Raw genomic sequence first — 15,913 nt, forward strand, 5'->3', positions numbered from 1 at the left:
TCCTAAGCTGTAAAGAAACTGACTGATAAATTAGTAGCCTACAGGGAAATCTTATTTACAAGGAAGGCAACAGAAACATTAGTGCATCTTTATTAGCCTTATTTAGACCATATGCTTGGTTCATGGTGGGAAACTGCAGCGTCCCTGCAGTAAAGCAGCAGTGTGTAGATGCTGAGTTCCAAACCGCCGATTTGCATGCTTGCCTGGACCTCTGCAGCTGCTGGGACTTCTTGTTGCAGTGAGAAGTAGGCGGATAATCAACAGGTAAAGGGAAGTGGAATTTTCTTTGTCTCCTCCAGGATTTCATTGAGTAACAAAGTTATGGAGAGTACAGAAAGGGCGAATGATGATTTTATAGCGGAGGGGGTGCACAAACTGGAGTTTGTCAGCTTTGGTGAGAGAGAACACAGGGAGGTGTTTCTGTTTTTTTCCACTGTCTGAAGGGGGCTGCAAGGATGCTGGAGAGGGGCTCTTCATCAGGGACTGTAGCAATAGGACAAGGGGTGATGGGTTCAAACTGAAACAGGGGAAGTTCAGGTTGGAGATAAGGCAGAAGCTCTTCCCTGTGAGGGTGCTGAGGCGCTGGCACAGGGTGCCCAGAGAAGCTGTGGCTGCCCCATCCCTGGCAGTGTTCAAGGGCAGGTTGGACACAGGGGCTTGGAGAAGCTGCTCTAGTGGAAGGTGTCCCTGCCTGTGGCAGGGGTTGGAACTGGATGATCTTCAGGTCATTTACAACCCAAAACATAGATCCTATGATTCTATATCTTCCAGCCTCCTTGTCCTCTGAAATCTTTCCTCCATAGTAACAAGAGCTGGGACATGCCATGTTTATGGTTTTTGTTGTTGTATGTTGCAAGATAACCCCTGTCAGAGTTAGGAGATGCTGTCCTGCACCTGCAAAAATGCCATAGCTGCACCTTACACATCACTGGGAGATAAGCTGGTTGCTTTGGTGGAGGATATCATCTATAGGCATGTATTATGTATTATCATTGTAAACCAAAATTTAATAGCAAATTCTATGCTTTATTCATTAGGGTGGTTACAAGTGTTTTTGGATTAAGCTGTAGTTACTGGCTTTTTAATGCATGCACATACTTTGCTGCATATGTTTAGATAAATCAAGTATAGGCCAATGGAAAGGAATTAAAAAGTTGATTACCATAACTTTGAATTTGATTTCCTCTCTGGCTTTTCCTATTCCAAGCATGTTTCACTTTGCAGATTGTTTTGCTTGGTTCGGGCCAGTGCAATCCTTGCAATTTTTCACTCAACACAGTGAACAGAAGATGTCTCGCTGCTTTTAGTGGCAACAGTTTCATTGCCAAACTTCCCTTGGCACCTTTGAAGCTTGATTTGTTTATTTCCCTGTTTAACGGAATGAAAGCCCTTTCAATCACCCCATGGTGGTTTCTTGCTCTCCTGTTGAGTCTGAGTTTTAAACTGAAACATAAGCCTAAGCAAGCAGGTGGATCATTCCTAGCTGAAACTTTCTACAGGCCAATTGTAGCTGGAGAATGACAAAATTCCCATTTTGTTCCTCATCATCCATGAAACAAAAAATATATTGAAAGAAATGCATGGAAAGAATCTTGGGGGCTCTATTAATGCCAAACACAAAGAAGCTCGTGCTTAGATTGTACTTCTTTGATTACTCACCTGAGTTATTAGATACATGTAGAACACCCATTTAAATGTATATCAGTTCTCCTTCTGCAATAGATAAATGTGCTTGGCCTTGAATCTGTAAGCAGAATACAGCACTTTGATGTAGGAACTGGAACTGAATAAAGCCAGTCAGGAGACCGAGGGAAGGATGAGGTTGGCTTTAAAGTGAATGGAACAGAGGAGTCCCTTGGTTAGTTAATTAACTTCAATTTCTGTTTTAATGAACTTTCTCTGATGCTTGTTTAAGTATCCAGATGCTTGCAAATATTTTTCCCCAGCAACAGCCTTTTGTTGGTGTGTTGTAAATTCTAAAGTGGGGGAGAACCTGTCTTCTGTATCGCAGGAATCACTTTAGTATTTGCACTGTGGCAGCATCAGTGTGCTGGTGGTTCAGGGAGGGCAGGTGATCAGAGCTGGATGCTCACTACAGGTGACTGGTCTGGTGAAGCTCTTCCCAGGCTCCTCCTGCACAAGGAGGGCTTGGGTTAAATCAGATTTTTTTACTCCAAATAGCTCTCTGTTTGCTAACAAGAATAGAGGAGTTGAGAGAACCTTGTTCTACTAGACCCAAGTTGTGCAAGGTGCATGAAGGTAGCCCTTCCCACAGAGGTTATCCTTAAATCCTCAAATGTTCTTCAGGAATTGGCTGAACTTACAGAATCCCAGACTGGTTTGGGTTGGAAACGACCTTAAAATCATCCAGTTCCAACCCCCTGCTGTGGGCAGGGATACCTCGCACTAAACCATGTAGGTTCTGTCCAACCTGGCTTTGGACACTGCCAGGGATGGAGCATTTACCGCTTCTTTGGGCAACCTGTGCCAGTGTCTCACCACCCTCACAGTAAAGAACTAACTAATGCCAAGGCAATCCTCTTTGCTATTTGTTACAGGGAACTCTGGAATAAACTTTAATTTCAAGATGATGGCGCAGCAATGTTTCAAATCACACCTTGCTTCTAGAGAGGGGCTGATCCAAGCCCTGGGTGATGGCTTTGCCTGGTGACAACTCCCACAGCAATAGGATAAATGACACTCCCAGAGTCAGATACTCGCCTTGGGTGGGATTTTGGGAGCAGCCCATGCTGGCTGAGCTCTCCAGCAGGAGCAGAGTTAAGCAGCTTTCAGTGCCTCGGAAAATCTCACCCAGAAGCAAAGCTGGAATAAGCACATCTGAAGTTAACGAAGTGGCACGGCTGGATTTCTCTCTGAGCACAGTAAAAAAGAGGAATTGTCCCGTGGGTGAAGACCTGGGCTGAAATATGGGAGAGCTTGCCTGCAGGGACAGATTATCATCCCTCCCACCCCAAACCAAAGGCAGATGTTTTCCTCTTGCTGTCTTTCCATAACTCGTCCTGCCAAGGACTCCTTTTGCACTGCTGAGCAAATTGCTTCTTCTCTTACATCCAAATTCCTTTTTGCAGTTCAGCTCCCACAGTTTTGGCTTTTGCTTGCTTGTAATAGAAATACTCTGGAAGAGGAAACATCCTCTGTATTTTACACAGCAAAACAGGGCTGTGTTCTCACGAACAACTACAACAGCCAGGAAACAATGGCAGTTTCACCTTGGTAGTCTGTTGGAGGTTTTCCATTTCCTTTATCCTGGACTACTTGTAATTGAAGATGCAACTGTCCTTGTTAAATGAGCAATTTCAGTATTCTTCCTATTGATGCTATTAATTGGATGCTTAATTCTTTAAAACATCACAGTCATCTGTGGAATGAACCAGATTTAAGATCCCATAGCGGAATAACCACATCTGCTGCCGTAGAGCTCACTGGAGCTGCAATTAGCCAGTTAAAGGCATCAGACATCTGTGTGTTAAGAGATTAGGTCCATCCTACAGCTTTCATTACCTTGGTGAGAAGTGGGTGGGTTAATGGAACTCCTCATTGCGGCACTGTATTTTCAGTAATTGTGGTCACCAGATTGTGTAGGGGTGGCTGCGCTAAAACTGCACTAGGGGGAAAAACGTATTGGGTTCCATCCCCAGGGCTTGAGCAGCAGGTTGAGGGGAGGTGATCCCTCTGCTGTGCTCTGGGGAGACCCCACTCCAAGCATTGTGTGCAGTTCTGATGTCCCCAACATCGTAAGGACATGGAACTGTTGGAGCAAGTTCCAGAGGTCACGAGGATGCTCAGGGGCACATCCTCCGGTGTGGAGCCAGGCTGAGAACACTGGGGCTGTTCAGGCTGGAGAAGAGAAGCTGCGTGGAGACCTCAGAGCATCTTCCAGGGTCTGAAGGGGGCTACAAGGATGCTGGAGAGGGACTCTTCATTAGGGACTGTAGCAATAGGACAAGGGGTGATGGGCTCAGTGGAACAGGGGAAGTTCAGGTTGGAGATAAGGCAGAAGCTCTTCCCTGTGAGGATGCTGAGGCGCTGGCACAGGGTGTCCAGAGAAGCTGTGGCTGCCCCATCGCTGGCAGTGCTCAAGGCCAGGTTGGACACAGGGGCTTGGAGCAAGCTGCTCCAGTGGAAGGGGTCCCTGCCCGTGGCAGGGGGTTGGAACTGGATGATCTTAAGGTCCTTTCCAACTCAAACCATTCTATGATCTATTGCTATTAGTTCAGGTGGTAGAAAGAGTTTCTGGTTGTGCTCTGTGTGAGGAGTCCTCTACAGACTCAAATTAAAAGGTTTTTTGCAGTTACCTGCTTTTACCATGATGCTTTGAAACACTTCTTGGAGTTCTTGGGGTTTGCTTTTAATATTTTGGGCTTTTTTGGTACTACCCCCAGCGCCTGAGACTGCAGGCTGGGAGCCAGAGGAGCCCTCCTTGCAGATAAATGATAAAAGAGACCTGGACAGGTTGGAGAGTTGGGCGGAGAGGAACTTGATGAAATTCAACAAGGGCAAGTGTAGAGTCTTGCATCTGGGGAAGAACAGCCCCATGTACCAGTACAGGTTGGGGGCTGACCTGCTGGGCAGTAGTGAAGGGGAAAGGGACCTGGGGTCCTGGTGGGTAGGAGGATGACCATGAGCCAGCAATGTGCCCTTGTGGCCAAGAAGGCCAATGGCATCCTGGGGTGCTTTCGAAAGGGTGTGGTTAGTAGGTCAAGAGAGGTTCTCCTGCCCCTCTACTCTGCCTTGGTGAGCCCGCATCTGGAATATTGTGTCCAGTTCTGGGCCCCTCAGTTCAAGGAGGACAGGGAATTGCTTGAAAGAGTCCAGCACAGAGCCATGAAGATGATTAAGGGAATGGAACACCTCCCTTATGAGGAGAGGCTGAGGGAGCTGGGACTCTTTAGGTTGGAGGAGACTGAGGGGTGACCTCATCAATGTTTACAAATGTGTAAAGGGTGAGTGTCAGGATGATGGAGCGAGGTTTTTTCAGTGATGTCCAGGGATAGGACAAGGGGCAATGGGTGTAAACTGGAGCATAGGAGCTTCCATCTGAACATCAGGAACAATTTCTTTACAGTGAGAGTGACAGAGCACTGGAACAGGTTGCCCAGGGGGGTTGTGGAGTCTCCTGCATTGGAGATATTCAAGGCCCGCCTGGACAAGTTCCTGTGTGATGTACTCTAGGATACCCTGCTCTTGCAGGAGGGTTGGACTAGACGATCTTTTGAGGTCCCTTCCAACCCTTAGGATTCTGTGAAAAGGGGGGGCCCTGTCTTATATATCCCAGAAATAACCTTGCAAAAATCTGACAATTGATTTTAGACAGTGCAAGTGCTGCTTTTATTACATATAAATGCCAAGGAAGAAATGAAATTGCTTTTCATACTGTAACCCTCCAACCTGGGGAAGTTGCTGTTGAAGTCTCTGGAGGAGAGAGCTTTGCTTAATCCTCTTAAAATTGGTGTGAGTGCTCCAGGTTATTCTGGTGTTTGAGTCCTGTTTGTTCTTTGGTCCTCTCTTGCTGCTCTGCAGATGGGGGAGATGGCTGGTCTTTCTCCCAGTTTATTCCATTATTCTGCATCACTGGGGTGTTGGATATAAACTGACCCTGGCATCACAGGGAGCCCAGTGTAAGTACCAGCCCAATGGGCTGCTTCTTGGCCAGGAGGGTATGGGGCAGCTCTCTGATGGTTCTTGGGTTACTGGGAAAGCAAACACAGTCACACTTCTACACACCAATTCTAATACCCAGGCCACAAAATGATCCTTTTTCAGATATAATACACCAGAACACTAGCTGAGATGTAGCTGGGTTGGGTTTCGGTTGGGGTTTGTTGATTTTAAGCTGTTTTTTGAGTTGTTATACCAGATGCTCGATCTTGGCTCTGTGAGTTGCCTGCTCTTGAACCTGTTTCCTATGGTGGGGACAGTGGGATGGATGAAGCTCTTTGCTTGCTGAGGTTGTGCTATGAACACTTTGGGCAAAACTCTGTCTAGCAGAAAGAGAATAGGACAGTTAACCTGATGAGGAGTTATGTCTTGTGGGTTTCTCTGTCTTTATATACTCTCTATGATGGAATCCGAGTTATTAAAGCCAGGTGACTGATATACCTATACAGGCCGTGGAGTGACCCTGAGTTTTTGCTAAGCTTTGAAAACCTCAGGTTCATTTATTTAGATTTTCTTTCTATGTCTCTAAAACTAGACTGGAAAAAAGGAGTTCAGGGCTTGCCTGAGAAGGGCAGTGAAAGGAAATTGCCCTGAGAGGTGACAGAGTTGTTGTGAACATGTTTCTACAAGTAAGACTGAGCTAGGGGACTGTTTTCCGGATTCTGCTACAATTAGAGATGGAGCTTTGTACATTTCTCTGCTGGTTTGGATGCTTATTCAAGTGCTCCACACCTCCTGTCCTGATAGCAGCTACTCAGTATTTTAGCTTAAATTGATGATGCATAAGCTAAATATGTTCTGAATATGAAGTGTTGCTCTAAGAGATCCTTTGAACATACAAGGTACAGCGTTAATGGGCTGTGTATTACCTGCATCATTGCTGGTTTTCCCAGTGCTGAGAGCCTAAGGTGCATAACACTGTGAATAGTGATGGACTTGCTTCCTGAGGTCTTGTAAGCTCTCAAATTTGCCCATGGTTTTGGGTATTAAAGATACAAGAGAGCATAGACCTTCTACAGCCACCTGTTTTAGTGTTCAGCCAGTGAGACCTGACTTAATCCTCTTTGTTCAGGGATGCTGTGCACTAGGTTTGTAGTATCCCAGGTCTTTTAGCACTACTTCTGTTTCCTATATTAATTATTCCTCCCTGATGTGCCAGGACAAAGCCCCCCCCCCCCCCCCCCATGCACTTTTAAACTTGCAGCACTCAAGTGGGCACAAAGCAATGGGAGAAATGAGTTAACTCATCCCTTGTTTCCAATTAGCTTTGCATGTGAAGTAGCCTGGGCATCAACTTATGGGCTGAGGGGCAATACTCCATTGGGTCAATGACCAGCAGTTAAGTAGCCCCAGGGTGCCCTCTAAGGCTAATAGCATCCTCTAAGTAATAGCATGTATATATGAGTCTGCCAGGTCAGAAGCTATTTATTGTCAACCCATGGCATTACAGCATGCTTTCAGATGCTTTCCCTCTCCATACTGTTTTCTAGACACAGCCAAGTTTGAGCTTCCTCAAAGTGATACTAACATTTAATTTTGAATGGGCTAATTAAACTGGCCGCCACAAAACCTTAGTGGTCAAGTGGAGTTTTGGCTTCTATCATGTAATTCTACTTTTCAGTAGAACTTTAGCAAAATGCTGAGACAGTGTTGTCTTTATGTCAGAATAGTACTTATTCCCTTTAGTACCTCGTGTATTTAAACTTCTGCTCAGTTCTATAAATACCACTTTGTTTCCCAACATTTTTCAAGGGATAGAAAGGATTTGGAAAGCTTCTTTAAGTTTTTAAACAGATACAGTAATATGCAAACATGTAATTCAGATACTAATCAAATACAGAGAATTGTTTTATTGAGCAAGCTTGAAGTTTTAATAGAATTCAAAATGCAACTGGATTCATGTCCAAGGTAACATAATCCCCACTGTGGTTGTGCTGCTTGGAATTTTAAATTCCATGCAAGAATATATGTATTTAAGTCTCTTTTGCAAAGCACTGTGATGCCAAAATGTGCCATCTGTAAATGAGATGCTCCTCAGCTTTGGCTGTATAATTTGTGCCCTTAAATTATCGGGCAATGAGACTCTAAATATGTATTTTGTATGTCTTCAAAGGTTTTATTTGGCTGCCAGCCTGAAAAGTATCAATATTGTAAGGATTAAACAAACACAAAATCAAATAATCTAACAGAGAGATTAAATCAATCCAAAAGGAATGTTTGAGTTGTGTAGGCTTGTTGGACAAGGGAGAGAAATCAGTGTCAATTTGATAATGGTTTTCTGCCCTGGGAACAAACTGTCTTAGCAAAGTGTGATTCCATGGTACGGGAATGCTTTCACACAGGTGAAATAATGATAGCTGTTTGTCATTATGTGGATAGAGAAAACTTCTGAAGGCAGTAAAATGTCTTGAGAAGGAAGTGCGTTGAGAAGGTCACAGAAAGCACAACCTATGGACCATATCATAAGTGGGCCAGAAATGGGGTTTGGGTGCAAATCTCTAAATAGCAACTCTCTAATTAACTCGGGAACCATCACTTGTACAATTAACTTCTTTCTGCTGATGTTGGACATGCATTTCTTTGATCTATACAGTGTTTGTAATTTCAAATCTGTAGTTTTTAACTGAAAATCTATGCAGCTGAGGAACATTAACATTTCCTCAAGTGCGATGCTGCCAGTGCACACAGTACTGCTGTCTGAGTTTCATGTTGCAGGATCTTAGAGTGGGGAAGAGCCATGTTGCCTGTCAGACGTGAGCAAAATCAGAAGCTGAAGCTGTTTTCAGTGGGTCTGTATTGGATCCTCAGTGTAATAATCTCTGCGAACATGAAGATTTTGGAGATCTGCCGACTCTGAGCTCCCTGGGGCTGGCTGCAAAGGGGTAGAGGCTGGTGAGTCCCTGGCACAGGCTGCCCAAAGAAGTGGGAAACGCCCCATCCCCGGCAGTGTTCAGGGCCAGGTTGGGCAGAGCCTTGGGTGACATGGTCTAATGTGGGTGTCTGTGCTCATGGCAGGGGGCTGGAACTGGGTCATGTTAAGGTCCTTCCCAGCGTAAACCCTTCTGTGATTCTATGGATTCTGTGGACTCACAGAACTGATCCCATCAGGGGAATCCCCGAAACTTGTAAATCAGGCAAAGAAAAATGTGTAGTTATTTCCTGTGATCCATTCTCCTGCATTGCACAATAATAAACCAGTCAAAGCTGCATGCCTGACAGTCAAAAGACTGTTTTATTATTGCATCTTTAACTCTTGTGCCTTTCCAAGATCTGTATTTCCATGAAAATTGAAGGTAGATGGAAAATTCCTAATCTCCCAAGCAAACTGAGTAGCTGGAAAGGAGCAGACAATTAAGATGCACAATGCTTTGCTGTAAGTGACAGACCATATATCACAGCCTGTGGAATATTGCATGTTAATGAACTGCCTAACCCTCGTGCTCAGTGCACCACACTGCAGTGGAGCCCCCACCATAGCTTAGAAATGAAGTCAGTCTTTGAGGGAGCTCACACTGAAGCCATAAATAGGTGTCAGGCCTTTGGTATGTTGTTTGCAATAATAAAGGAACAAGACTGTGGGTATCTGCTTGCTCTCACTTCTAGAGGAGGTGTTTAGGAACTTAAAGGGGGTTTATTTCTTGCTGCTAATGCTGTTCGCAGAAAGGTTTGTGAGAAGAATTAACAGAAACCATGAGTTGAGGCAAAGCTCAGAACAGCCTCATAAGTTTTGCAAGGAAAATGTTACCTCAACAGTGTGCTTGGGCACTTACAAATCCCCATCGTCAAGCAGTACTGGCAAGCAAAACAAAATTCTTTTGAACAGAAGGGGATGTTACAGGCAGACGCAAAGCCAGAGTCAAGATTTCTACCAAAAAATGACACAAGAATGTTGCAAAGTGGCAGCACAAAATGTCCATGAAGTCTGACTTTTCTCGGATTGCTCTTTATCTGTAACGTTCACTGCCTAAAGCACCGTTAGGAGAAAATAAACAAAGAAGGGGCTGGCTGGAGTAGTGCCCATGGATTTCTCTGAGGTCTGAGATGGTTCCCAATTGAATTTCACTGCTCTTGTGGGGGTGATCCCCAGCTGAACCTGCCCTGAATGTGGGGCAGACTCCCCAGAGGAGCTGCTGGGCATTTGGGGTTGGGGGGACCTGCCACGGCTTTTTCCTTTGATTTCATAAGTTATTATGAAGCTGGTTTCTTCTTCGGGGAGGTGCCCATCTCTGTGTGAGTTCCTGCTGTTTCCCTGTCGCCTCCGAGCTCCTGTGCCTTCTCTGTGCCTCAAGTATTCTCTGGAATTTGACAGTTTTGTTTCTGTTATTTATGAGGGGTCAAGTGCATACAGAGGGATAAATCAGTGAGAGGGAAAAAAATATCCAGCCCCCCAAAGCAAACAGTGTAGGAAGAAAGCATTGACGTTGCCTCTGACTGCAGCACGTCCTACCTGTCTGTAAATGAGTTCTTTGCAAGCGGCAGGGAGATGGAGGAGATTGTTCCTGATCTATCACTCCAAAGGCCAGAGCATCATCTGCAGAAAGGGAAGCTGACAGGCTCTGACTTCCAGAGCAGCTTCAAGCTGCTGCAGGCTCAGACATAAATATCTCCACAGGCACCAGGTTATTTAAAGGAGAAACACATACCTTCGTGCTGGGGACAGTTTATGTACTTAAATGTGGGATGATTTAGTCCTATTGACTCCAGAATGATGCTGAAGTGATCCCCAGACACCAAAGACTGTGTGTGTGGTTCAAGAGGACAGCAGTGTGGACAGTTTGCATGCGCTAAGTTAGTATTTGCTCTGGATGTATTAATGACCTCTAAATGTTCTATACAGGGTGATGTTCTTTTGCTAGTGAATAAGGTGTGTAGGTGTGTCTCAAGACCCATGCTATTAGAAGTCCCAAATTCAGCTGGAGCCAGGGACCAGCAGGTAAACCCCTCCACAACACCTTTTCTCCCAGCTGAATGCTCAGTAGAAACCATGTCCTTGGGTGATGGGTTTAAATTTAAACAGGGGAAGTTCAGGTTAGATACAAGGAAGAAGTTCTTCCCTGTGAGGAAGGTGAGGCCCTGGAACAGGTTACCCAAAGAAGTGCTAAATGCCCCATCCCTGGAAGTGTTCAAGGCCAGGTTGGACAGAGCCTTGGGTGACATGGTCTAGGGTGAGGCATCCCTGCCCATGGCAGAGGGTTGGAGCTGTATGATATTAAGGTCCTTTCCAGCCCAAACCGTTCTATGATTCTTCTTTTAGTTGCAGAATTGTGTCCTCCTTTCCACTTTCCACCCAGAGGTGGTGCTCCGTTCCACCTGCACTCATTTATTTATTTAGATATTTTGTAACTTAATGATCAAAGCATAAAGTTAGGTGCTTCCCCCCTTAAATATTCTTGCATAAATAATTCATGCGTGTGTGTATGCGTCACTCGTCACATACAGCATCCTACGTTTGGGACTTGGCAGATGAAGAGGTCATCCCTTGGCCTACCCAAATGTGAATTCAGACCTGAATTTCCTTTTTTCTTTTTCTTTTTTCTTCCTGCAGGTTGGCAGGAATGAAAAAGCCCCAAATTATCTTCAATTTCTTATGCATAAAAATGCATCAGGCAGTTTTATGCTGCTTGAGCTTGTTTGACCTTGGCAGGTGTAGGAGTTCCATTGAGTTTTATTTGCCTGAAGTTATAATAGAATATTCTGGAAAGTCATCATCCACTGACTGAGAAATACTCAATCTCTGAGTTTACATAATTTTAACCAGGAGAAGAATTTCACCTATTTGTTTTTCCATCTCAGTGCCACATGGAAGCCACATCATTATTTCAGCTATATGAGAACTGATGTATCTATAATGAAACCAAGTTACTGAAAAATACCAGAAATTGGTTTTACTGAGTATAAAAGGAACCTGATTTTTGCCTGAACCCTTGTAGTGCTTTGTATGAATTCATGACTCCTCCTGCTTTTCTCCCCCCTCTCATTTGAGGCAACTTCAGAAGATGCAGTTGGAAGCAGAAGGAAGCCACATTCTCAGATTTCCATCCAAAAGGGTGCCCTTCTCCTTTTTCATCTTATGTTTATTATTTTATCCCATCAAAGACACAAATGTCAGCTACTCCTGTTAGAGGAAAAACGATGTGTAGGAGTAACCAAAGGGAGACAGGCTGGAGAGCTTTCTCAAGAAAGAAGTCTCATTGTTTGCTCCTTATCGACAGAAAGCAATGGCCACATTAAATGGTTCTGGGAATGGGGAATAATTAATTCCTCTGGCTGAAACTCTGTGTTATCTCTGCATGTGAGTAGGGGAGGGATGAAAGGCTTTGTCTCTCTGTTTTATTTCTTAAGGTTATTGTGACAATATCCTCCTCCTGCATAGGCTCTGGGCTGCTGTAAAGCTCATCCAGACCTTGCTTCCCATCAGTGACAGTCAGACGTGGCTTTTGGCACTTCTGTGCTTTGTGTGAAGGCAAAAAAAGCCCCTCTCCCATCAGCAGTTGTCAAACCCACAGGTCTGAACTAAGTTGTGTGGATGGGATCATGTTTTTCCTCTTTGTTTCCCTTTCAAAGTGAAGAAGGATTACCTTGGCCCGGAAACTAAGCGGGAAGGGAGTGGATACTCATGTGCTTCTGTAGTCTTCCTTTGCTGAGCCAAAAGGAGGGTTTGCCAACAGGCAGAGAGGTTTCAGTGCAGGCACAGAGCAGTGGTTTGTCTTCTTCGGTATTACATGTCTATGGATGGCCAAAACCATGTGCATTAAAGGAAGAAGCAGTATGGGCTATACTGCATGTTGTAGAAAAACCTTTAATAATTTTTTCCCATGAACGACCTGATTTGAATGTCTTTTTCTTATGATAATTTAGACGATGGAAATAACTGCCGTAGGAAGCATCTGCACTTCTGCTTTGTATTCTTTCTTACCTTTGTGTTTCTGAAGTGTCGGGTACCTTAAAGACATATGGGACAGAGCATGTCCCCAAGAGCTTTTGTGCTAAGCAAGGAGTGTTTGGTTTTACTCTATCAGTATGTCGTGGTTTAAACCCAGTCAGGCAACTCGTTCACTCACTCCCCCCCTTCTTTCCCTCCCCCTACTCCTGGAGGGATGGAGAGGAGAATCGAAAAGAATGCAACTCCCGTGGGTTGAGATAAGAACAGTTTAGTAACTAAGGTATAACACAGATCACTGCTGCTGCCACCAGTGATAATAATGATAAATAACAAGGGAAGAGAATACATCACCTCACCACCAGCCAACTGATAACTCGCCTCCCCCCTGCCCCCCAGCCCGACCAAGCTCCGACCGATACCTCCTCCAACCCTGCAGTCTCCCAGCCCTTCCGTCTAACTCCCAGTTACGTCCTGGGCATGACGTGCTGTGGTATGGAATACCTCTTTGGCCAGTTTGGGTCAGGTGTCCTGTGTCTGCTTCCTCCCGGTTTCCCCTCCTCCCTGGCAGAGCGTGAGGCTCACAAAGTCCTTGGCCAAACCAAAACATCCTTGTTATCAGCTCTGTTCCCGAGCTGAAAGTCAAAATACTGCACTGCACCAGCTACCAAGAAGGAGAAAAATGACTGCTACTGCTGAACCCAGGACATTATCCACCCCTTATTCCATACCATTCACGTCATGCTCAGATCCCACATTTTCAATATACCATCACTCTTATCTTAGTGCATGGACCAGTCCCTGTAAAGCTGCTGAGTCCATGTGGTCCATGATGTCAGGCTCCATCTCTTGTAACAGTCTTCCAGAGCAAGAGAGACTGTGTGCAGTGTTCACACTCATGAATAACCTGGGCAATAGTGTCCATTGCTAAGTCCACCCCTCGATCATGAGTCCATCTCTGTGTTGCATCTCTGCTCTGATGGCCTGAAGTGCCATGGGCCCGCCAGGCTTAAAATAATTCACCTTTATGTTGCCAATCTAAATCCATCTGAGCCACTTCAATCTTAGCCGCTTTATCCACCTGTTGGTTGTTCTGGTGTTCCTCAGTGGCCCGACTCTTGGGTACATGGGCATCTACATGACGTACCTTCACCACCAGGTTCTGCACCCGGGCAGCAATATCTTTCCACAGTGCAGCAGCCCAGATGGGTTTACCTCTGTGTTGCCAGTTGCTCTGCTTCCATTGCTTCAACCACCCCCACAGGGCATTTGCCACCATCCATGAGTCAGTATAGAGATAAAGTACTGGCCACTTTTCTCCTTCAGCCCGACCAAGCACCGACCGATACGTCCTCCAACCCTGCAGTCTCCCAGCCCTTCCGGCTAACTCCCAGTTACCTCCCCGGGCATGATGTGCTGTGGTATGGAATACCTCTTTGGTCAGTTTGGGTCAGGTGTCCTGTGTCTTCTTCCTCCTGGCTTCCCCTCCTCCCTGGCAGAGCGTGAGGCTCACAAAGTCCTTGGCCAAACCAAAACATCCTTGTTATCAGCTCTGTTCCCAGGCCGAAAGTCAAAACACTGCACTGCACCAGCTACCAAGGAGGAGAAAAATGACTGCTACTGCTGAACCCAGGACACAGTATTAATCCTACAAATGCCCCTGTTCCAGCATGCTTGTGCCTCTCTCCCCCAAATGAAAAATGAAATGCTGTGGTTTAGGGTACATTCCCAGCTCAGCTGCTATGTCCATGCTGCGCTGATCATTACATGCTAAGCACACACATTGCAATATGGGTATCACTTCCTCAAACCCTTTTAAGACCTTGCCTGGGGTCAGTAGGAGCTGTTAACTCTTCAAATCATGTTCTGAATAACTTCACGTTTGCATTCACTTGCACTGATCAGTCTGTTATCACTGGATGAGTCCTTGCTGCATCCCCATGTCACTCCTGGAGTTGCCATAGCAGGGTGATGGTGACCCAGGTTGGGTGATTTGTCCTTGTAATAATTCATTTATCACTCTCTAGAACCCACTTCAGCAAAACACTTAAATGTGCTTTAAAATGGTGTACTTACAAAGAATTAAAATAAGCACTTGCTTGAATGGTCTGGAGGTGGGGAAAGTTGTGCTAATCATACCTAATCATACTTTTCCTTACTGATATTAGTGATAAATGCTCCCCCCTTACAACCTTTGGCCCAAAGTAACAATTGGAGATGAAGAAAGTCAATAAGCAGAATCAAATACCATCAGTGTGTGATTTCTGATTAGATTTGACATTATGTTAATAGCTATCTTCCAGACACTCTGTCACATTGACAAAGCCTTTCCTGCTGGAATCTGGCTTTCAATTAGAAAACCATCCAAAAAGACTGAGTTCAATTCAAAGATCATTGTTTTGCTGGAGGACAACAGAGGAAAGTGCAGGATTTGGTGGATGCCCTTGAAGCGCTCTTTATTTGATTTTCATTTGCAACCAGATGCAGAAGAAATATTGAGTTGAATGCTGCTCCACATGGGTAATAGTGCTGCAGTCAGTAGAGCTAGTTCATATATACACATAATATGTGTGTGTGTATGTATATATGTGTGTAAATATATATTTATGTATACACAGAATCCCAGCCTGGTTTGGAAGGGACTTCAAAGCTCCTCCAGCTCCAACCCCTGCCACGGGCAGGGACCCCTTCCACTAGAGCAGCTTGCTCCAAGCCCCTGTGTCCAACCTGGCCTCGAACACTGCCAGGGATGGGGCAGCCACAGCTTCTCTGGGCAGCCTGTGCCTATACCTACATATGTGTGTAAGCCTTTACCAGCTCAGTTGTGACAGTGAAAAGTCCAAGTAAAGTTCTTCTGTTATTACTAAAATCTGCACATTTTTATTTCAACCATATTGGAAATGCAATCTTGACTAAATAGGTTGAGAACAGTTGTAATGTGTTAACATGTTAACTCTGGCCCAGGAAATACTCAGTTTAATTTGCATTTGTGAGAAAATCTTCCCATTACAGCTGCAGCAGAGTGTGAGCTGTGGAATGGGGTAGAGTTTTGGGACAAGGCTTTTACACCTTATTAGCAGTGCAGTAAGGGAAAAGTACTTTAAAGAGCATTAAGGAAAAACAAAAAGTCGTTAAAAACATATCTGTCAGCTTCCAGAGATGCTAATGAACAGAAACATAATGACATTAACAGCTTGCGATCCTCTCCTTTTCCAGGGAAAACTTTAGCCTCACATACTTCTTTCATCTTGGTATAGAAATGCACACTAATGAAGGTTCTTTTTCAGGACAGGAAGTCCATGGAAGTATTTTATTTGAGAGTTGAAGATGTGGGAAAAAAAAAAAAAAAGGCCT

The 15,913-nt window shown here is 44.9% G+C and overlaps 1 protein-coding gene across 1 annotated transcript in view; it reads left to right on the forward strand.

The window, feature by feature from the left end:
• Positions 1-15,913, forward strand: part of KAZN (kazrin, periplakin interacting protein) — a 218,914-nt gene that overhangs the window by 24,844 nt on the left and 178,157 nt on the right. The gene's annotated exons all lie outside the window — the stretch shown is intronic.

This window comes from Pezoporus occidentalis, unplaced genomic scaffold, assembly GCF_034315485.1.
Source record: "Pezoporus occidentalis ecotype Australia unplaced genomic scaffold, CSIRO_AGI_Poc_V1 ctg249, whole genome shotgun sequence".
Lineage (NCBI taxonomy): Eukaryota > Metazoa > Chordata > Aves > Psittaciformes > Psittacidae > Pezoporus > Pezoporus occidentalis.